Below are 22,793 nucleotides of genomic sequence, written 5' to 3'. Positions count from 1 at the left end.
AAGAAGCCTCACGCATTATCTTCCCGAGCAGCATGACTGGCTCGAAGCCAAAGGTCACCACAACCGCTTATGAATAGAAGAAGAAGATGGCTGCCGAGGCTGAAGCCAGAAAGAGGAAGAACACCGAAGCCTCTGATGCCGCTCCCTCCAAGAAGAAGCGCAAGACCAAGAAGAGTCGGGCTGCTCCCACAGAGCCCCTTGTAGTCGAACCCATCTCAGTGGTTCGTCCTGCATCTGCATCCCAAGAACTTCGCATGACTGTTCATGAGCCTGCTTCCACAGAGGCTCCTGAAGCTGAAGATATACCAGCAGCTGAACCCACCGCTGCTGAAGACATTGGTCATGATGACAATGTTGAAGATGATGAAGTTCTTCCTCAGATCGAATATAATGTGGTATCATCGCCTGTTCGTACGAACAACGAAAACATCAGCATTGGTCGTCCTCTGACGCCAATTGCTCAGGATGCATCGTGGGCTGATCACCCACAGCAACAAGACTCCCTCAGTACTCCCCAACAACAACAAACCACACCATTCGTACAAGTTGAAGAGGATGAGGACCTACCCACTCCATCTCCAAAGGCGTCGCCTGTACTACAAAGGCTTCGCAAAGGACCAAGGCCTCAAGTCCCTCTTCCGAGCATTCCAGAAGGAGAAGTGCACCGTCAACCTGTTGCACGTCAAGTGTTCTCTGAAGCCACTCCAACTGTGAATGTCTCTGTGTCTGAAGCACAAGCTGATGAAGACAATCCGGCTGCATCAGCCGATGAGGAACGTCAAGAAGAATGTGTCCAAACTCCCCCCATGCCTGAAGAAACAGTTCATGAAGTGAACGTATCTATGCCTGACCCTCCAGCTCCTCAAGTGGAGGTTGAAAATCCTGAAGCTGCCACAACCAACGCAAGTGAAGCCAATGACGTTGTCATGGCTGAAGCTAATGTGGAGCTTGAACCAACCAGTGTGCCTGAAGCTAATGAGGCCACTGCACCTGAAACTAATGAGGCAACTGCTCCTGAAGCACCTGTTGTGCAGCCTGAAGCCTCAGCTGCTGCCACTGCTCCTATTCCGCCCCCAAGGCCCTATACAATCGACCAAGCATACAACCATGGCGAGCTAATCATAGTAAGATGGCCCGTTCTGGTCCCTCTGCTTAGTGTCTCTGGTCCTCAATTTGACTATCACATTGAGCATAGGCCTCAGGTCCAGAAGCCCAAGCCAAGACTGCCAAGGTTTCCTAGTACTGCCACCTCTGTCGGGTCTTTCAATGCAAATGGCTTCAAGAGCCACAACACATTCTTTGATAGCTCGAAGAACCCCTACACGAAGCCAAGAATATCATCAGATCGGTTCTGGAGTCATCAGCAGCGAAGCTATTACTCCTGTGTTCTGTATGATCAAGGGCACATTTTCCCTCATATGCGCCTCGACACTGAAGCCATTACTGGACTGCCCTGCTTAGAAGAAGCACTTGACTGCTTTCATGATGCTGGGCTGCTCAGTTTTGTCACAGATAAAGAACACTGGAATGAAGAGCTATTGCTTCAATTCTATGCTACTCTGCACATTCGCGCCTACAACAGAGATACGAAGACATGGGTTCTCGAGTGGATGACCGGAAATGTTCATCATGAAGCCAAAGCTATGGATATCATCGAGCTTACAGGGCTAGCCACTCCTGGAGAACTATATGAACCTGACTGTCTGCTACATCGCAATGCTGTAGAGAGTATCTTCCATAAGCCAGAACCCAATATGAGCCAGATGTTGAGCATGATGAAGCCCTTGCCATCTGACGCTGAATATCCAACAGATTTCTTTGTTGAAGACCTTGAGTATCTGCCTCACACCATATATCATATCATCAGGCGAACTCTATGGCCTGTCAAAGGCCATTCATCAGCGGCCAAGCTTGAAGGAGCTATGAAGACTTTGGTCTTCTATATTCTCAATGGCATCAGCTTCAACACTCAAGAGTTCTTCATCAGGCAACTTGCTGCTTCCGGCTCTGACCTATTTGGTCTGAAGTTTTATGCTCCATGGGTCATCCGCCTCATCAAAAGACACTCATCTGTCAACTATCACCCTCTACTCGCAATCATATGATCTTTCTGCCAGAGGTTGATATGTCAGTTGAAGCTATATACTCTGACCCTGCCAAGAGGCCTCTTTGTCTTCAGAATGCCGAGCACCAAAGCTTCACTCAGCCTATTGAAGGTGTTCAAGCAGCGACACGAATCTATCCTTTGGCTGGAAACACTCGTCTGCCTCATCGAGCACCCACTGAAGCCACTGAAAGCACCATTGCACAAAGGCCTCGGAAGGGTTCTCGCGTTCTCAATGACCAAGAACTTCTTGTGGCCCTTCATCAGAAATAGGATAAGCATCATTTCTGGCTCAAGAGACAAATGCAAAGCCTCTTGGTGGATGTCAATCGCATTCGCAACCTTGCCACCAAGAATGCCTTTGTTGCTCATGAAACTTGCCGGCGATCATGGAAGAGTTTGACCCTGCTCAGTGCTGAAGCTGATCTTCAAGACGATGGCTTCAATGAAAGATTCCAGTTTGACTCCACTCCTCCACGGACTACTGTCCTACGTCGTACTCCATCTCTTGAAGACTCTGAATATTCTTCCTCCGCGGCAACGGTAAATGCCAGAGTGATCGATGATGAAGATTATGCTACTTCACCACCTCCTACTACTGCGCGCATCGACACTGCACCAAGTTCATCTGCACTGCCACCCAACGATGACAACTCTGCTGCTTCACCTACTCATGTTGACGAGTAGATGCTCTATGTCTTCAAACCTTTTTGGTCCTTACTGACAAAAGGGGGAGAAGCGTATGAGTTGATAGTCTTCAAGCGGGTTCATATGGGCGGTTGCATTATATTTTGATGCGTGCTTACAACTCTTGCCTTTTGAAACATTTGGTTCTCTGAGTTGTAACACCTAAACTTGATGTTCGTCTGCTACTTATTTGCTTCACTATGATGCGATGATAAATTCCGCATGTGCGATGATATCTTCCGCACTTAGATCATTCTGCAGACATCCATTTTTCATTATGCATGTCATTCTACTTGCTATATCAGTTCATGCATGATAAATTATCTTCATAAGTTGAAGTGGATCTACACAAGTACAACCTGCCATGTGCATTTGCATTCCAAAAGCAAATTACTTACATGCACATCTTCAGGGTGAGCCCTTGCAACTTATGAAGACTATTTCCTATCGATACAATTTCACATATTTATCCCTGTTGAAAACTTCAACCAGTTTGTCATCAATCACCAAAAAGGGGGAGATTGTAAGTGCATCTAGTGCCACCCCTAGTTGGTTTTGGAGTATTGACGACAAAGTTGGTTGAGGGACTAATGCGTTTGTGAGAATTGCAGGATAACGCAGGTAGTGTCCCTCATTGATTCGGTTTACCTACCGGAGATGACCCCTAAAAATGTATGAAGACATTGAAGACAATGGTGGTATGAGAAGATATTCATATTGAAGACTATGACATGAGAAGACATTGCGTGAAGACTATGGAGCACGAAGACTGTGTGGATTCATTGCTTCCTTTTCTTCTTTGTTGAGTCATAGGAACCACCGTACTGTTAAGTGGGGTCCAAGTGAACTAAGTCAGAGTGACTGAAGTGATGCTCAACTCAAATCCTATGTCTTCGAGCGAAGACAATGAGAGCAAACCTTATCCAGAGCTGGATGAGTCAGCGTTGCTTGTAGCCCAAGTAAAGTTGCCGCGTGTGTTTGAAATCTGGCCGTTGGAACACATGTCAGTTCCTTAGTGACCCAGGGTCATTTTGGACAAATCAGGTCGGGTTGCCTAGTGGCTATAAATAGCCCACCCCCTACACCATAAATTGGGGCTGCTCAGAGTTTGTACACGGCTTTTGTCGTTTGAGAGCAACCCACCTCGAAGCATTTGAGAGAGAGAAAAATCCTTGCGAGGACAAAGCCCAAACACCCAGAGCCAAAGAGTGTTAGGCATCACTGAAGTCTTTCTGTCTATGTGACCTGAAGACTTATTACACTTGAGGACTGTGTATCCTCCAGCCGGTTAGGCGTCGCGTTCTGAGCATCCAAGAGTCATTGTGGATTGCCGGTGAACGAAGTCTGTGAAGGTTTGGAAGTCTACCTTGAAGACTTACCAGAGTGATTGGGCGAGGACTGGGTGTCCTTAGCTCAAGGGGAATAAGGTGAAGACATGGTCTTCTGAGTTAAATCTCAGCCTCCCTAACCAGACGTACAGTTGTCACAGCAACTGGAACTGGTCCAACAAATCCTGTGTCTTCAACAAGCAACTGGTTCTATCCCTTTCCATCCTTTACTTAAGTTTGTCTTCGTGAAGTCACTGCCCATATGTCTATCTGTTTGACTTCATTGTTTGACTACTACTGTTGATTGGCTTCATACTATCTTCCATCCTGATCCTTACTACTTAGCTGCTATTAGTCCTGTACTTTCACATTATTGCATACTTGACTATGGCTCGCTTAAGGTAGTTTATCTTCCACTGCATATCAATTAGGTTATTTCTGTTGTTTGTCTTCTAAACTTCCAAGTTTTGAAGACTTTCACAAAAATCGCCTATTCACCCCCCCTCTAGTCGATACTAGCACTTTCACTTACGTCCTGGCACAAGAAGGGCCTGAACTGGGCTTCGTCTAACGAGCTATCCGAGCTCCAGACACGCGTCCAAGACATGGAAGATAAGAATATCAAGCTCGTCAATGTAGTCCAGGTGATGTTGGTTCGCCGGATTCTACCATGTCAACACCGGGCTTGCAATCTATGGGAGTTCGACCCGGCCCAGCACCAGACCCTGCTAGAGCTCTTTGGCTCTATGAACAAGGACATCTGAAAGGTGCTTTTTAAGTCCAGCAAACCGTGGCCGGACTCCGCCGAGGACCGCGGGTACCAACGGTCCCGTCCCGCAAGTTCGGTAAGTAAATGTACGTTGACAATTCATGTGTTTTATCTGCACATCCTCGGGAAAATACTTAACGTCTTTCCCATCAATTTCCTAGGGCTGGGCGAAGAAGGTGGGGCGGATCTACTGTCCGGCCCCGCTGCTAGACGAACTGGCCGGCCCACTTCTGATGAAGATGCTGGTCCCTGCGCCTTATAAGGCGCCGAAGAAGAAGGCCGAAAAGGAGGCCAAGAAGACCAGGGCGACCTCCGTCGTCGTGGAGCCTCGGACACAAAATCCAAAGACTCCAATGCCCATTCTTCCTCCGAAGAGGACGGGGAGGAGGAGGAAGACGGATCCCTACGGGGAAAAAAAGAAAAGGACGGCCTCCACATCCTTGGAGGCCAATTCGCCTAAGAGGGGAAAGACTCCTCTTCAAGAGGAGTCCACCCCCGCCGCCGATAGCAGCCCGAAGTGGGATCCCAGGGCCGAGCCCCTAGTGAACTCATGAGTATAAAATCCAAACACGCTCATGTGTCCAGACTTGTCACGGCGTGATATTTTAATCGGAGCCGTACTTTTTTCAGTCCGGCAAGGTCCTGCAACGAACAATCCTCGTCAGAGGATTTACTGGGTTCGGATGCAATGGAGAGCGGGACACCCTCGAAGGCCCCCTCCCCCAAACGTATGACTGAAACCGAGGTTTCGTCCGAGAAGGACCCAGGCCACGGAGGGGGGGGAGATCGCAAAGGCGGCACCAGGAGGCCAGACTTCAGGGTCCAAACATACGGGAGAGAAGGCTCTCGTGAACGTCGACAGCGGGGGTGATCTTGAATCCGGCCCCTAGCCGGACACGATCCTGGAGAACCATAAGCCAGTAGGGTCAGGCAGGCGACCTCCGTCAGCTGGAGGAGGTGTGTCTGTTCCACTGGCAACCTCTGTCCAACCAGAGGTGCCAGATGCTTTATTGGCGGCGCTGAAGGGTGCCTCCATCGTTGATGAACACCGTACCCTTATAGGTTCGGTGATTGAGAAGATTCAGTCTGTTGAGAGTGGACTGAATGAATCCTGTATCAGCCTCATAAGAGGCTTTGAGGTATGTTTTATGAAGTTTGGAAGAGTGTCATGGTATAGATAGCAACCCCTGATACACTGTTCGGTGAAAGAAAGAACCGAACAGAGGATCAAATTTATGTTCGCAGGAGACTTAGTTGATGACATTTATCAATCTTTTTAATAAGCAGGCGTCTGTAGCGACTGCCGCCTCTCATGCTGCGGAAGTATCCGGACTGAGGCATAGTTTGAAGCGGGCCAAAGGAGAAGTTGGCCAAGTGAAGAAACAGCTGGAGGGTAACCAAGGTATGTAGAAACCTTGTTTATTTAGCACAAACGAATAAGTGTGCACGATGAAAATATTTTTATAATGTGCTCTAGGGGCGACAGCCGAAATTGAGGCTCTTAAGAAGGCTGTGGCCGAATCCGAGAAGAAGGCAGCTGCAGAGTAGGCTCTCCATGAGAAGCACGAGGCCAGAGTTATTGAAGCTAAGCGGGAGCTTCAGGAGGCCATGAAGAAAAGAGAGTCCTTGGAGCAAAGCTTATCAGGGAAAGAATCCGAACTCTCCCAGGCTCGCCAAGCCGCCAGTGATGCCCAGGGGGAAGCCCAGGGTGCCCTGAAGGAAATCCAGGAGGCGGGGAAGATTGCGGCCGGTAAGGCTTTTTCTATACAAAGCGGGTATTTGAGAGGAGAAAATCAAGTTTGATAGCTTGAATTTTGATTTCTACAGGGGTATTTGCGGAGCTGCCGTGCAGCATATCTGATGCCGCCCAATTCTACCGAGCCGAAGAGAGGAATACTGCGGATAAGCTCTTCTAGATGCAGTATCTGGCGCCGAATTATCCGGTGCCTTTCTCCGATCAACTGAAGCAGTTGGTTGAACTGCATAAGGTCGACTGAGCTAGCCGTGAAGGATTTAATTATCCGGCTGTGGCCCGCTGAGCCGATTCCGAGCAGTTACTTCGGGCACGTGAAGCGGCTTGTGAGTGCCTGCCCTTGACTCGAAGTCATCAAGCAGTCGGTCTGCATAGAGGGTGCGCGAATGGCCTTTGCCCACGCAAAGGTGCATTGGGGGAAGATGGATGCGGAAAAGCTGATGACCGAGGGACCACCGGAGGGGAAGGAGCACCGCAAGCCCAAACTATATTATGAAGGTGTCTTGAAAGGAGCCCGCCTTGCGGCGGATCAATGCACCAAGGACAGTATGTTTCCATTAATACGGTCATGTTTGTCCTTTGTAATGTTTAGACAAGGTCATTTTCTATTATTTATTGCTTGTTGTTTGAAAGTTTTTCATCCTGTGCGGCCATTTTATATACTAATCCTGAGAGTCGGTCAGTCGTCGGTTTCCGCCCCCATGTAGTAAGTACGGGGGTGTTCGGGATAAATCTGAGCACTCTTTATTCCAGTTTTGGGTCCCTAAAGGAGGTGTTCAGCATAGCGAACCAGACAATCAGACTATAGAACTTTATCGCTCTCACTTAGCCATAGGAGTTTTTACAAGGAAGGTAGGCGCAACCCCTGGTGTTCGGAAGACCGCACGAGGGGCTCTATAAGCGCCTGATCGGAAACGGCCGATCCATTGCACACTGCATTGGTTATGGCATTATGCGGAAGAAATCCTTAAGATTTTAGAACCTCTCGAACAGCTAACCAGCTCTCTCTACATCATGACAGTCAGTTTTCGGCTTTCTCTACCGAGGTGCTCGTCCGGGAGAACTGGGACACAATCGCAGTAGTTCTCCCAGTGCTACCTTAGCCGATATAGCGGAACGTAAGGTACCAAAACATAGGAGTCGGGCAAACCCAACTATTGACCCAAGACATGATTCGGAGCTGACGCATATAATGCTATAAGTTCGGGGTGCCGAACTGCCGTGAAGTTGTTCGAACTTTTTTGCCGTAGTATGGGCATGATGAAGCCCCTGGCATATTAAGGCATATCGCGATAAGCAGCCGCCTTTTAACAAAAGAGTTTTAAATAAGAAATAGTAGCAGATGAGCATCGCATAAGTTCACATGTTGTATTTGAATGATACGTCAATGCGTATGAGCATAGATGATGTGATAAAAAGAAATATGATTGCGGAACCTGCTGATACCCGGCGTGAGGAAGTTGTGTTCGGATCCGGGGTGCAGTCGGATGATCGTAGAGGGGAATATCTAGAGATTTCCTTACGCGCTCGAACTGTTTCCACGCCATCCATCCTGGCCTACGTAAAGGTAAACCTGCAAAGAAAATGCAAGAAATGGTTTTGCACCATGGAGCGGTTGAGCCACGGTATGTGGCTTGTATTATCTTTTTCCGAAGTGTTTTTAATTAAGCTCCGGGCGAGCCGAGCTGTCCTGTCGCGCATTAGTTCGGACTCCTTTGGCAGTGTCCGGGAGCTTGGCCATCGACTCGAGGTTCGACTGGAAGGTGACATACGTTGCTCTTGTTGTTAAAGCGGTTGTAGACTCTTCGGCAGTGAGGGGGAGTTTGGACCTGTCATTAACCGTGATGACGCCACGCGGACCGGGCATCTTGAATTTACGGTAGGCATAATGTGGCACCATGTTGAACCGGGCGAACATGGTTCGTCCGAGCAGTGTCTGATGCTCACTGCAGAAGGGGACGATGTCGAAGACTAAATCTTCAGTATGCTGATTGTCCGGAGATCCGAAGACCACTTCCAGTGTGGTTGAGCCCGTGCAACATGCCTCTACACCTGGTATGACACCTTTGAAGGTGGTTTTTGTGGGCATGATCCTTGAGGGGTCGATGCCCATTTTGCACATTGTATCCTGGTATAACAGGTTAAGGCTGCTGCCTCCAACCATAAGGACTCGTGTGAGGTGGAATCCGTCAATGATGGGGTCGAGGACCAGTGCGGCTGAACCGCCATGACGGATACTAGTAGGATGGTCCCTGCGATCGAAAGTGATATGGCAAAAGGACCATGGGTTAAACTTTGGGTCGACTGGCTCCATTGTATAGACTTGGGAATGTGGCTTGCGTATATCATATTCACCGTTTTCACCTGGGGAGGGAATTTCTTCTGTCCTCCTGTATTCGGTGGTCCGGGCTCCTCGTCGTCATCGTCGCTTTGAGACCCCTTCCCCTTGTTTTCGGCATCTGACCTGCCGGCTTGTCTGAAGACCCACCATTCTCTGTTGGTGTGGTTGGCTGGTGTTCCCGGGGTGCCATGAATTTGGCATGGACAATCGACTATGCGGTCCAAACTGGACGGGCCTGAATTGTTTTTGTTGAATGGATTTTCCGCTGACCGGACTTGGAGCCACTAAATCCGGCATTGACTGACGTGTCTTCGGCACTATCACCGTTTTTGCGGTGCTTGTGTTTGTTGCGCCGTGGTTTGTCATTGCTATCCTTGGTTTTCAATGTGCCAGGATTGCTTGTTGTGTTGTTGCTACGAGCCAACCAGCTATCCTCACCCGCACAAAAGCGGGTCATGAGTGTTGTGACGGCTGCCATGGACTTTGGATTTTCTTGGCCGAGATGTTGGGCAAGCCACTTGTCATAGATATTATGCTTAAAGGCCGCTAGGGCTTCGGCATCCGGACAGTCGAAAATTTGGTTCTTTTTGGTTAGGAACCGGGTCCAAAATTTCCTGGCTGACTCTTCAGGCTGTTGGGTTATGTGACTTAGATCATCAGCATTCGGTGGTCGCACATAAGTGCCCTGGAAGTTGTCAAGGAATGCGTCCGCTAGGTTCTCCCAACTCCCGATGGAGTTTGCCGGCAAGCTATTCAGCCAATGCCGAGCCGGTCCCTTGAGTTTTAGTGGGAGGTACTTGATAGCATGTAGATCATCTCCGCGGGCCATGTGAATATGGAGGAAAAAAAATCTTCTATCCATACCGCGGGGTCTGTGGTACCATCGTATGATTCAATGTTCACAGGTTTAAACCCTTCTGGGAATTCATGATCCATTACTTCATCAGTGAAGCATAGGGGATGTGCGGCGCTTCTGTGTCAGTCTTCATTGTATTCTACCCGGCTAGATTTGTTAGTGTACCCGGCGTGACGGTCCTCGTCACGCGTTGGGGCGCGCCCCCGTTATCCGTAGATCGATCTTGACTGTTCTGCTTTGCTTTTTAATCTGTCTCACAGGTCATACGTGGAGCCCCGGGCCTTAGTGTTACTGTTTGTTTGGCGCCGGGGTGCGGGCTGGACTTCGGGCTGGTACGCCGCTTTGTTGCGGCCACGGGGTGTCCGGTCAGCCGCATCATACGCTGGTGGTGTGGGCTTTAACGCCTCTTCCTCGAGTTGCGGTAGCAACCTGCGCTTTGGGTAACTTTTGGTAAGGCGCTCGAGTCCCTATTCCTCGGCAGCCAGGACCTCGGTCCATCTATCCGTTAGCAGATCTTGATCAGCTTGAAGCTGTTGCTGCTTTTTCCTCAGGCTTTTTGAAGTGTCTATAAGGCGGCGCTTGAAGCGCTCTTGCTCGACGGGATCCTCAGGCACGATGGATTCTTTGTTGCCAAGGCTCACTTCATCTTCGGAGAGAGGCATATAATTATCATCCTATGATTCTCAATCTGTCGCCTGTTCCTTAGGGCTAGCTTGCCATCGTCTTGCTCGGCCTGCTTGAAGCCTGGTGGGCTGGATTGTTTTCGCCTTCGGCACCATCCCGGTTGTTATTTGTGCCGGTATCACTATTTTGCTATGGCGGGGCCTTCAAGCGGCGCCTATGACGCTGGTGCCTAGATTGCTTCTCCAAGGGGTTGTCTCCCGTTGCCTCATCGCCATTGCTTTCTTTGGGGGTGTCCACCATATATATATATATATATATATATATATATATATATATATATATATATATATATATATATATATATATATATATATATATATCATATGATGAGGTGGATGTCCAGTGCCCTATAGGCGGTGGTTCCTGTTCTTCTCCTGCATCATCGTCCATACCGTCGATGTCTTCGGAGTTGAAGTCAAGCACGTCGGTTAAGTCATCAACAGTGGCTATTAAGTGGGTGGTGGGTGGGGAACGAAGTTCTTCGTCGTCCGCTTCCCACTCAAGCCGAACATAGTTCGGCCAAGAATCTTCTGACAAGGAAAGAGATCTTAATGAATTTAGCACATCACCCAAAGGCGAGTGCTAAAAAATATCCGCGGAGGTGAACTCCATGACCGGTGCCCACTCAGATTCGATAGGCATGGGTGTACGCGATTCGGATCATGTAGCCGGAGACGAGTCCGGGGGTCCGATGACACCATCCTCACAAGGGGTGGGATCAGTGTTCGGCTCCAACGCCTATGAGTGCGCAACCTCCATGGCGGGGTCCATCCACCCGTCCTCGGAAGGCACGATCTGCTCCGGATTGATTCCTGGCGCTGCCGCAGGCGCGATCTCCCGAACACTGTCCGATGGCAGATCTAAGTCCTTTCCGTCGTGACTGTTCGACGCACCTGACATGGGCTCGAATCCGTCGAAGATCAAGTCTCTGCGGATGTCGGGAGTATAGTTCAATCTTCCAAACCTGACCTGATGGCCAGGGGCGTAGCTATCGATCTGCTCCAGATGGCCAAGCGAGTTGGCCCGCAGTACGAAGCCGCCGAATACGAAGATCTGTCCGGGAAGGAAAACCTCCTCTTGGACCGCATCGTTGAAGATGATTGAAGGAGCCATCAAGCCTTATCGCGACGGCACAATGGAACTCTCAATGAAAGCACCAATGTCGGTGTCAAAACCGGCGGATCTCGGGTAGGGGGTCCCGAACTATGCGTCTAAGGCTAATGGTAACAGGAGGCAGGGGACACAATGTTTTACCCAGGTTTGGGCCCTCTCGATGGAGATAATACCCTACTTCCTGCTTGATTGATCTTGATGATATGAGTATTACAAGAGTTGATCTACCACGAGATCGTAGAGGCTAAACCCTAGAAGCTAGCCTATGATTATGACAGTTCTTGTCCTACGGACTAAACCCTCCGGTTTATATAGACACCGGAGGGGGCTAGGGTTACACTGAGTCGGTTACAAAGAAGGAGATCTACATATCCGAATTGCCAAGCTTGCCTTCTACACAAAGGAGAGTCCCATCCGGACATGGGATGAAGTCTTCAATCTTGTGTCTTCATAGTCCAACAGTCCGGCCAAAGTATATAGTCCGGCTGTCCGAGGACCCCTTAATCCAGAACTCCCTCAAGCATCCCAGAAGTCCTTGAAATGTCCTGGAAGGCCCTGAAAAGTTTACGGAAGAGTAAAATGTTCCAGTTACTTCCAGAATATTCTAGAGAGTCCCTAGTGGGTCAGACCCCTGGTGGAGTGGTGGGCAAGACGCCACACGGGCCCAATTTGGCTAGCCCGAGGGGAAACTTAGGGGCAAGGAAATCTAGAAGGGAGTCCTAGGAGGACTCCGCCTCCTGGTCGGCCTACCCAAGGAGGTCTATTCTGCTAATATTAGCAGAATAACTATTCTGCACACCACTTTCGCACTACACGCTGAACGCAAGTGCACTGCATCTTCTTGACGACGAGCACTGCAATAGAGACTAGTGAACTTCTCGTCGGAAAAAACTGCACGCGTTATTTTTTCGGTACTGTTTTCGCTCTAATTTTTTAACCGTTTATCAGAATGAGGCGTGTAATATACCTTTGAAAAGCTATGGATTAGGCGCAACTTCTACATGTTGAACACTTTTCGAGATTCCACGCGGTTTAAGAGCAGTTTTGAAAATGGTGCGGCGGATGATGAGTGGCAGCGACCGTTTTTTCGAGTTTTTTTCTAAACCGCTTGTCGGAATGAAGCAAATGATACGCCATTGGATAGATATCGTCGAGGCGCATCTTTTTCATATATAAATGTTTCTCTAATTCCTTACGGTTTAAAAGCAGTTTCAAATTTACTAAATCGCGGAATTCTTTTTTTCAATTTTTTTCAAATTTTCGGTACTGTTTTCGCTCCAGTTTTTGAACCGTTTGTCGAAATGAGGCGTGTGATACGCCGTTGGAAAGCTACGAATGAGGCGCAACTTTCATATGTTGAAATATTTTTGAAATTCCTTACGGTTTTAAGTTAATTTTGTAAATCGTGCGGCGGACGATGAGTGGCAGCCGCCGTTTTTCGCGAAATTTTTGCAAACCGCTGGTCGGAATGATTCAAACGATACACCGTTGGAAATATATCGACGATACGCAACTCTTTCATGTAGAACACTCTCTCTAATTCGTTACGGTTTAAGAGCAGTTTTAAATTTACCGAAATGCGGACACTCTGTTTTTCGCGACATTTAAATTGACTTGGGTACTTCATCCGACTGAAAACCGCACTGCAACGGACGAAAAACCGCACTGCATCACGCGGGTAAGAGAACTTCATGGTTTCTTTTATTCAAACATATTTTTTTTCAAGGACGAGAAAGTAGAGTGCACTTCACATCGGGTGTAAATGAAGCACATTACTTTTTTCGCTTCTGTAACATTCTTTCTTGCACTTACGGGATGAACAACATCATACGGCCGACCGCACTGCTTCAAAATGAAAACCGCACTGCATCGTTCGGGCAAGCGAGCTGCATGGTTCATGTACACGAGTTAAATGAGCTGCATGGTTCATGTACTCTAATGAACGGCATTACTTTTTTGTTGTTTCTCGACCATTTTTTCATTTCTCGACCATTTCTCATTTATTTTTATATGTGCACTAACTGCTTAGATGAGGCAAGTGTGCTGCATCAATTTTTTCTAGAGTGAACCACAAACATTTTTGCTATAAATAGCCTGCATTTTTTCTTTAGCAAATACAGGATGATGACAGAACGCCCTGGAAAAAACAGAGTACACCGCACAGATTCGCGCGTCTGACCAATGAACCACGGGTGGATTGTGGTCATCGCCAGAGCGGGCAGCAATGACTAAAAACTAAATGCAAAATTACAACCACACAACCATACACAAAATTTTCAAAAAAAGGCAATGAACTGCACCGAAGAAGCCGTGAATTGAAAACGATCCAAAACACTTCTGAACAGAATTGGAGGAGTTGTGGGCCTCGATCGAACTGCAACGAAGGGACAAGCAAGCTGCACTGTAGCGACAGGTGACCCTCATTGTCGTCAAAGGGAGCTGCAACCCACACATCGCCCCAACTGCATGCCGGCCCCGCGGACGAACCTCCTCGCGCCCCTCCCTCCTGCAGAATTAAAAGCTCCGCACTGCATGAAGCGCACCAACGCGAACTGAACGAGTATCTTGCTGTCAATGCAAGACGAAGGAGACGTGGAGGAGAGCATAAACTCCGGCTAGGAGATGGCAGAGTGGTGACGGCGCTGCTGCACGGAGAGGAAGCCAGAGGGGTGGGGCGGCTGGAGGCATCGGTGTCGAGCAGCTGTCTGGGATCCAGTGGTGGGAAGATGCGGGATCCATGGGGGCAAGGAGAGGTGATGCAGCGTGGCTCGTGTGGTGATGTAGTGCGGCTCGCGTGGTGATGCAGTGCGGGAGGGGACGAGGATGCCTCATGGAAGAAGCCACGACGATGGAGGGGGGGTAGAAGAAGGTCGAGCAGGGGTGAAGGTGTGTGCGCCAGAGTTGGAGATCGTTCGGAGATGGAGGAGGCTGGAGGCCGGTGGCAGCGACCCCATTGCTCGGGATCCATTGGATACAGCGACGGGTGTGATCTGCACTGTATTGGGCGGGGCGGCTCGGTGTATGCGGCCGGCGAACCGCACGTTGCGGACTGGCGTACTGCACAACATGTCAGGGGTAGAGCTCCACTATAAAACGACGCACGCCGGTGACACTTCAGGACGTAGTCGGAGGAGACGCCCCCGAGCTCGGTGCACCTCGATCCCATGCGGGGCTGCTGCCCCATGGCTCAAGAGCATGGGGAAGGATAGCTCGCTGGCAGACGCGTGTGGGAGTCCAGATCGAGGGAATGAAGTGCTCCGGGCAGGAGCGGGCGGGACCAGCCATGGATCGACGAGATCCGTGCTGGGGAGGCTCGGGAGAGGCACCCCCGTCGGCCGGTGATGGGCCGACGACAAGAAGAGAGGAAACAGGCGCCTGCGCGCCGGCTAGATCTAGGAGGATAAGGTGAGTTGGTGGGCGGCGGTGCGGCGTCGGCGTCGGCACGAATCTGGGCTGGCGGGGAGGCAGCGGATCTGGGTTCCAGTGGAGCATGCCAAGGCAAGACGGAGGTAGGTCGGGGCAGCTCGTGGTGATGGCCGCGGCGGGCGGCGGGCGGCGTGAGGTCGTGGCCCGGCCGAGGCGCCGCGGGGGTGGGTGGGGGTGGGGCGCTGGGGGTAGGTGGGGGTGGTAGTGGGGAAGAAAGGTGGGCAACGAGGGGGTGGGTTCCTGCGGGGAAGAAGGTGGGGTGCAGGGGTTGGGCTTGTTTTGTCGGTTGCTGTGCAGTTCAGGTCTGGTGGATGGAGCAGTGTGTAAGTGTTAGCAGAATAAGCGTTTTGGTGTGCATAATAAGATCTTAAGGGATGTTATCATAATAGATCCACCCTATATATATATATATAGGGTGTTATTATAATACACCCACCTTATATATATAGGGTGTTATCATAATACACCCACCCTATATATATATATATATATGTGTGTATATATATATATATATATATATATATATATATATATATATATATATATATATGTGGGTGTCCCTATAGGGACACACCAAGCCCAAAGGTTGCACGCCTTTGCCCTGAGCCACCCCTCTCTCTTTCTCGGTCTAGATTCATTCTAGATCGGATACCGATAAGTTTCCTCTCCCTCTAGGTTTTCTATAGTTCTTCGTGATAGTCCATGGAGCACTGGAGAACCTCCGGATCGGAAAGCGTGGATACCTCAAACATGTCGTACACTTCGACACTAGATCGACGAATCATCCCGGAGAAACTCTTGCAGATGGGAAGTATAACCTAGCTGCAGGAATCAGCGTGCATCACCAACTCTTCTTCATTTACTTCGATTGATTGGATTGTTGCTGACATGATTGTTACTTGTACCTCTATAGTGACGCTAGGCATGTTCATGCATAGTAAACTTTTTGTTGCGCAACATGTTCCCCTACAAAGACCGGGTGTGTTACACAAACCCGTTGATGGTGCAAGACTATAGGGCGGAAGTGAGACGACACAACGCATGTGAGCATTGTAACCTTCCTGAAGGCGTCTCTGAGGTGATTTTCTCTCCCCCTCACGGTCAAAGCTCTAGTGGAAACCATGGATCCGGGTCTCCCTGGATTGAATGATGAGGTTCTCTTGCATCTTGCTCCCTCCCCCTTTGGAGTATCATTAGCTAGCTCAAATTGGCTGAAGGGACATATTGCGTTGGTGCCGGGGCGGGGCTTCCTCATTTGGATGGCAATTTGTTTGGCAATGATGGCAGCGTCGAGCGGAACTAGATCATGGGGTGGTCTTCCATAGTTCGATGGTCAACTTTGTCCGGATGTCTGATGAGTTTTGCGAGCTTTGCCATTCGTTTTTGGAGTCGAAGCGTTCGTGGAGCGAGCCTCCACGGCGACGATGGCAGGTGAAGAGTGATCGAGTGCTCGGTCGACCAAATCCTGCATATTTCTCTAAAGCTGATCGTCGAAATCAGAGATGTACATCGTTCACTTGTCTGCTCGATTATTTGACTTTGACATGAGCTGATGTGGGTTTCGTGCATGAGCTTGTAATGACCGCTTCCTTCATGGCCGTGTATATATGGTGAAGTTAGAGCAACTCCAACGTACCAATCCATTTTGTCCGCGTGCGTTTGTTCGGATCGGTGTGGACAAAAAAGTTGACCCAACGCGCGTCCGCTTTTCGTCCGCTCACGACCCATTCCCGGCCCAATTTGAGCCTGATTTGCATCGGCACGGACACAAAACGGACGCGCGCGACGCGCCCCTACTCCTCCTTCTAGCCCGCTACTCGGTGGCACATTGAACAACAAACCCTCGTCTGTCCCGCCCCGTCGCTGTCGCCGCCCATTTTGGCCTCTGCCAGCAGCCCGTGCCGACACACCTCCCCCAACACCGCCACATCCCACGGCGCCGGGGCACCGAAGCTTCCATCCCACACTCCGACGTCGCCGCGAGCAGGAAGCCGCCTCCCCCCGCACCGGCAAGCTCCTTCGTCCGACACCGCCCATTGTCCTGACGCCAGCACGCTCATCGGACGCTGCCAGGCCAGCCACCTGGTCCAAGGGAGGCCCGCATCTCTTCGCCAGCTAGTTTCTTCGTCGACACCCACAAGCTGTTCGACAGTTTGCCAAGGTATAAAATGGACTCCGCCGATGAGTTCTTTTTCCACAATTTACTGTGCGACTCCGACGATTCCTCGTCCGATGATTGGGAGATGTTGGTTGTCGTGTTGGTCCATGACCACCTTAATAGGCAACGGCTGTTGTTCCGGGGCTCGATCCTGGGGCACATTCCAACGTTGAATCGCAATCGAGAGAGCGGCCATTTCCTTCTTTTGAATTACTACTTTGACACAACCAACCCGCTGTTCAAACATCAGAAATTTCGACGGCTTTTTGGTATGGTTAGGCATCTTTTCAACCATATTAGAGAGGGGGGTGGTCGGATACGATAACTATTTAGAGTGTAAAGACGATGCCCTGGGAAAGATTGGCTTCTCATCTTAGCAAAAATGCACTGCAGGCATCCGGATGCTTGCATGCGGAGTGCCCGGTGATCTCATTGATGAGTACATCTGTATGAGCGAATCTACATGCCTAGAGTCTATGTACAGGTTCTGCAAGGCTGTGATTGCTCTGTTTGGCCCCGAGTACTTGAGAGAGCCGACTGATCAAGATACAACCCGCTTCTTGGCGATGAATTCCAGCAGGGGCTTCCCAAAGATGCTTGGCAGCATAGACTGCATGCACTGAGAGTGGGAAAACCGCCCTTCTGCTTGGCAAGGGCAGTATAAGGGTCAACTCAGTGCTTGCACTATCATACTTGAGGCTGTGGCCTCACAAGATCTCTGGACCTGGCACCCTTTCTTCGGCATGGCCGGATCACACAATGATATCAACGTGCTTCAAGGCTCGCTGGTGTTTGCAAGGCTTGCCGAAGGCAACATCCCGCCGGTGAATGTTACCATCAACGGCCACAACTACGACAAAGGATACTACCTAGGCGACGGTATCTATCCTCAGTGGACCACTATTGTGAAGACAATTTCTAACCCTGTCGGAGAAGAGAGGAAAAGATTTTCCCAAGAACAAAAGGGTGCGAGGAAGGATGTCGAGCGTGCCTTTGGTGTTATGCAATCTCGATGGGGCATCGTTCGGTATCGCGCTAGAACTTGAAGCACCAAGAAGTTGTGGGAGGTGATGACTGCTTGTGTGATCATGCACAATATGACCATAGAGAATGAGCGCCCGGAACGTATCTACGATCAAGGGTTTCAGTTTCAGGGTGAAAATGTTATGCTTGAGCATGGAGGAGCAGCATCAACGTTTGTACAATTCATTCAATTTCATCATGAAATGCGTGATTGAGAAACCACATGGAGGTTAGTAAAACAGGATTTAAGTTCGTTTTGTGTGCAACTGGTTGTAATTTTTTATTTTTGTGCACCCCGATGTGTCTAACCGTATATATACCGAGCCTGTATATATCTGTAGTGGATAGTACAAGCAAGCTTTAGTGTAGGCCTTCATTCATTCACTCGAGAAGTCAGCGATGTCGCAAGGAGAGCATCCACACTCACGAGCAATGGGGAGCTTGGCTGCTCTTCTCCTCGTAGGGATCCTGCTCCAGCTCGCCGGCTGCAGCCCTCCACCGGACCCGGTGACCTGCACGCATGGCACGTCCAACTGCACGGTCACCAACACGTACGGCTCCTTCACGGACCGCATCATCTGCCACGCGGCCAACGTTGTCTACCCGAGCACCGAGCAGGAGCTGGTCGCGGCCGTGGCGGCCGCGGCGTCCGCCAAACGCAAGATGAAGGTGGCCACCAAGCACTCACACAGCGGCCCCAAGCTGGCGTGCCCCGGCGGCAGCCAGGGCACCATCATAAGCACCTCACGGCTGAACCGGACGGTTCGTGTCGACGCCGAGAGGCAGCTCATCACGGTGGAGAGCGGCATGGTACTCCGGGACCTGATCCAGGCCGCTGCCGCAGCGGGGCTGTCACTGCCGCACTCGCCGAACTGGTACGGCCTAACCATCGGCGGGCTCCTCGCGACGGGCGCGCATGGGAGCGGGCTGTGGGGCAAGGGAGGCGCCGTGCACGAGTACGTGGTCGGTCTGAGGATCGTGACGCCGGCGCCGGCGTGTCACGGGTTCGCCATGGTGAGGGAGCTCGGCGCCGATCACCCGGACCTGGACGCCGCCAAGGTCTCCCTTGGGGTCCTCGGCGTTGTCTCCCAGGTGACTCTGGCCCTGCAGCCGCTGTTCAAGCGGTCAGTGACGTTCCTGAGGCGCAACGACTCGGACTTCACGGCACGGGTGGCCGAGTGGGGCCGTCTTCACGAGTTCGCCGACATGATATGGCTGCCGCAGCACGGCAGCGTCATCTACCGCCAGGACGACCGCGTCGACGTCGCGACACCCGGGAATGGGCTCAGCGATCTGGCCCTTTTTCGTTCCAACCCCACAGCCCTGCTTGTCCGCGCAAGAGCCGCAGAGGAGCGGCTGCAGGAGAACGGCACTGACATCGCCCGGTGCGCGGCAGAGCAGGAGGGGGCCACGAGACAGCTGCAGGCCTTGGGCTTCACGAATGACGTCGTCTCCTTCACAGGGTACCCGATTGTGGGGTACCAGCATCGCATCCAGGCGTCCGGATCATGCATCGATGGCCCAGAGGATGGCCTCCTCTCGCATCCGAGGCACCTTCCTGTACAACTCCGGCTTCAGCGTCCCACTCTCTAAGGTGTCGGCGTTCGTCGCCGACATGCAACGGCTCCGGGACCTCAAACCGGCCGCGTTTTGTGCCCTCCTTCGTACGGGTGTTGTCCTCCGCTACGTCAAGGCGTCCTCCGGCGTACCTCGGCAAGCCCGAGGACTCTGTTGACGTTGACATCATCTTCTACCGCAGCCACACCGACGGCATGCCGCGCGCCCACGCCGACGTGGTGGACGAGATTGAGCAGATGGCATTGGGTAAGTACGGCGGCCTGCCGCACTGGGGTAAGAACCGCAACTTCGCCTTCGATGGTGTCATCGCAAGGTACCCAAAAGCCAATAAGTTCCTTAAGGTAAAGAATATGTACTACCCCGACGGGCTCTTCTCCAGCGAGTGGACCGATCAAGTGCTCGGCGTCAACGGGACCCCCAACATCATTAAGAAGCGTTGCGCCATTGAAGGACTATGTGTCTGCTCTGACGACTTGCACTGTGCGCCAGAGCAGGGGTACTTCTGCCGGCCAGGGAAGGTTTACACGAATGCAAGATTTTGCTCTTCCACCGAGGAATATTAGGGATGATGGCACCACTTGTTGAACTTGTATTTCCTAGCTTGGTTTAGTAGCTAGCTTAGTTTTCTTTTCAGTTAGCAAAATAAATGGCCATGTCGACGTGTGCATGTACACTGAATGTGGCCCGGTAGTTTTTCAGCTAGTAGTTAGAGCATCTCCAACCGCGCGCGGTAAACCCAGCTTTTAGCGCGCGGGAAACATTTTACCGTGCTCCAGCGATGGCGGGAAACGCGCCCGCGCGAAAAGGTGATAGTTCGCGCGTTATTTTTGGCGCACCGCTTTCGGTGCGCCTATAAAATGCGGCGCTCGCCACGCGCCTTTTCCACGACTCCTCTTCCTCTTCCTCTGCCACGTGCCTTTTCCACGACTCCTCTTCCTCTTCCTCTGCCACGCGCCTTTTTCACGACTCCTCTTCCTCTTTCTCTGCCACGCGCGCCTCCACCACTCTAGCGCCCCGTCACCGCCGCGCCACCATGCCGCCGCGCCGCCGAGGAGCGTCGGGCTTCCACGGCGTCCGCCTGCGCCCCAACGGTGGGTACTACTCCGAGATACGCTCCGGCGATCTCCGGCTCGGCCTCGGCACCTACGGTACGATGCGCGAGGCCGCCCGCGTGTACGACGCGGCGGCGTCGCGCCTAGGCAGGCCGCGTGGGCAGATGAATTTCCAGGACGTCTACACGCTTCAGCAGGCGCTGGACGTCGCCCCGCCACCTCGTCTTAACACGGCAGAAGACCATGCGGAGCACGCTGAGTGGCAGCGCCGCCTCCTCGTCGCCCAGGAGGACGAGCGGGTCATGGGGGAGTGGCGTCGGCGCCACCAGGAGGACGTCGCCTACGAGCAAGTCTACTGGGCAAGGGGCCGCGAGGAGGACACGCGAAGGCGCCGCGAGTCGCGGTTGGACAGGCGTCGGCGGAAGGCATTGGCGAATGCGCAGTCGGATATCGTTGCAGCAGGTGGGAGGTCGTTTTTCACAGAAAACGATGATCGTTGGTTGGACATATGGCTCGATACCTCGGACAAGACCGACGAGGATGATGATGGTGATGATGATAGCGACTTGGAGTAGTTTCTATCTAGTTGTGCCGTAGTTTTATCAATGCTTTCGAACTATCTATCTAGTTGCACCGATGTAAAATACCTTTGTATCATTTTTTATTTATGCAATCTATCTAGTTTATATTTATCTATGCTTTCGATTTATCTAAAATATAAAAAAAGTTGTATACGCGCTGCATTTTTTACGCGCTGCTGGAGCGGCGCGCGCGCGCTGCATTTTAGCGCAGCTGCTGGAGCCAGCGCTGCGCGCCGCGCCAAACAGGCGATGGGCGCGCGGCAAACCAGTTTTTTGTGCGTGGCGCGTTCGGCGCGTGTTGGACATGCTCTTAGTACTTCCTTCATCTCATAATATAAACTCAAATGCTTACTAGTGCAGCTGCACTAATTGAGCTTTCTGAGCGCACGTTATATGCGCCAAAAAACTAACATGGCACGCAGTGCATCCGTGTAGGCCTACCATAAAAGATAATTAGCATCCCTTGTCATCACTACACTAAAAGGGAAAGTATCTGGTCTTCATCTCTTTGAATGCTCTCTACTTTGTATAAATCAATCAAGAAAGAAAAAGTACGTGCATTTATTTAGGTTTTATAAAATTTAAAAAGCCATAACTTTTGGTTTGAGTATTGGAATTTAGATTCATTTCCACCGTTGAGTTTCTCTTGCCGAGTTCTTCAAAAATAGATCCCACATGGGTATGTTTTGGCGAACTTTATTTTTAGAGCAACTTTGAGTGCTGATGAGGCAACTTTAGTACTATAGGAAAACAACTTCTTCTTAGTTTTCCTACTATGATTGCCTATCAACGAGAAGTCCTTATAAGTTGCCTCCCATGACTATCATGTTCGCTAAATTGACATATAAGTTGTCTACCATACTATCAAGTATGCTAACACTATGTTTCAGAGTATAGGCAATATGAGCTACGCCACACACAACTTCTCCTAGTATATTAGCCAACTAATTAGCGAGGGCATCATTGTTAGGCAGTTGCTCGGATTTATTTTGAACAGGTTTTTGCATTTGTTTTTTTAATGCAGTTGCTTGGTTTTATCTAGAACAGTTTTTCATTTTCTGTTTTCTTTAAATTGAGTTGTTTTGGATTTTTGCTAGAATAGATAAGTTGCATTGGGAGGGCGTGCGGGTATAGTTGTACACAAAGGCTATTTGGTCATACGTTTTTTCTGCCTGAAGTAGACAATCCAAGTAGTAATGCTAGGGACAGTTTGCTTGGTTTTGCTAGGACAATTTTCCCATAGTTGTTTTTTAGTAATGCAGTTACTTGGTTTGGATAGGACAGTTGCTTGGTTTTGTAGGAGAGTTGCTCAGTTTTGCATTGTGGTTTCCTACTACATA

At 50.6% G+C, this 22,793-nt stretch overlaps 1 pseudogene; it reads left to right on the top strand.

Annotated features, from left to right (window-relative positions):
* Positions 1 to 18,641: 18,641 nt before the first annotated feature.
* LOC123092843 (L-gulonolactone oxidase 2-like) lies at positions 18,642 to 20,383 on the top strand (annotated as a pseudogene).
* The last annotated feature ends 2,410 nt before the right edge of the window (positions 20,384 to 22,793 follow it).

This window comes from Triticum aestivum, chromosome 1B (genome assembly GCF_018294505.1).
Source record: "Triticum aestivum cultivar Chinese Spring chromosome 1B, IWGSC CS RefSeq v2.1, whole genome shotgun sequence".
Classification (NCBI taxonomy): domain Eukaryota; kingdom Viridiplantae; phylum Streptophyta; class Magnoliopsida; order Poales; family Poaceae; genus Triticum; species Triticum aestivum.
The sequence above is the reverse complement of the archived record's forward strand: the minus strand, read 5'-3'. Positions and strand labels throughout refer to the sequence as shown.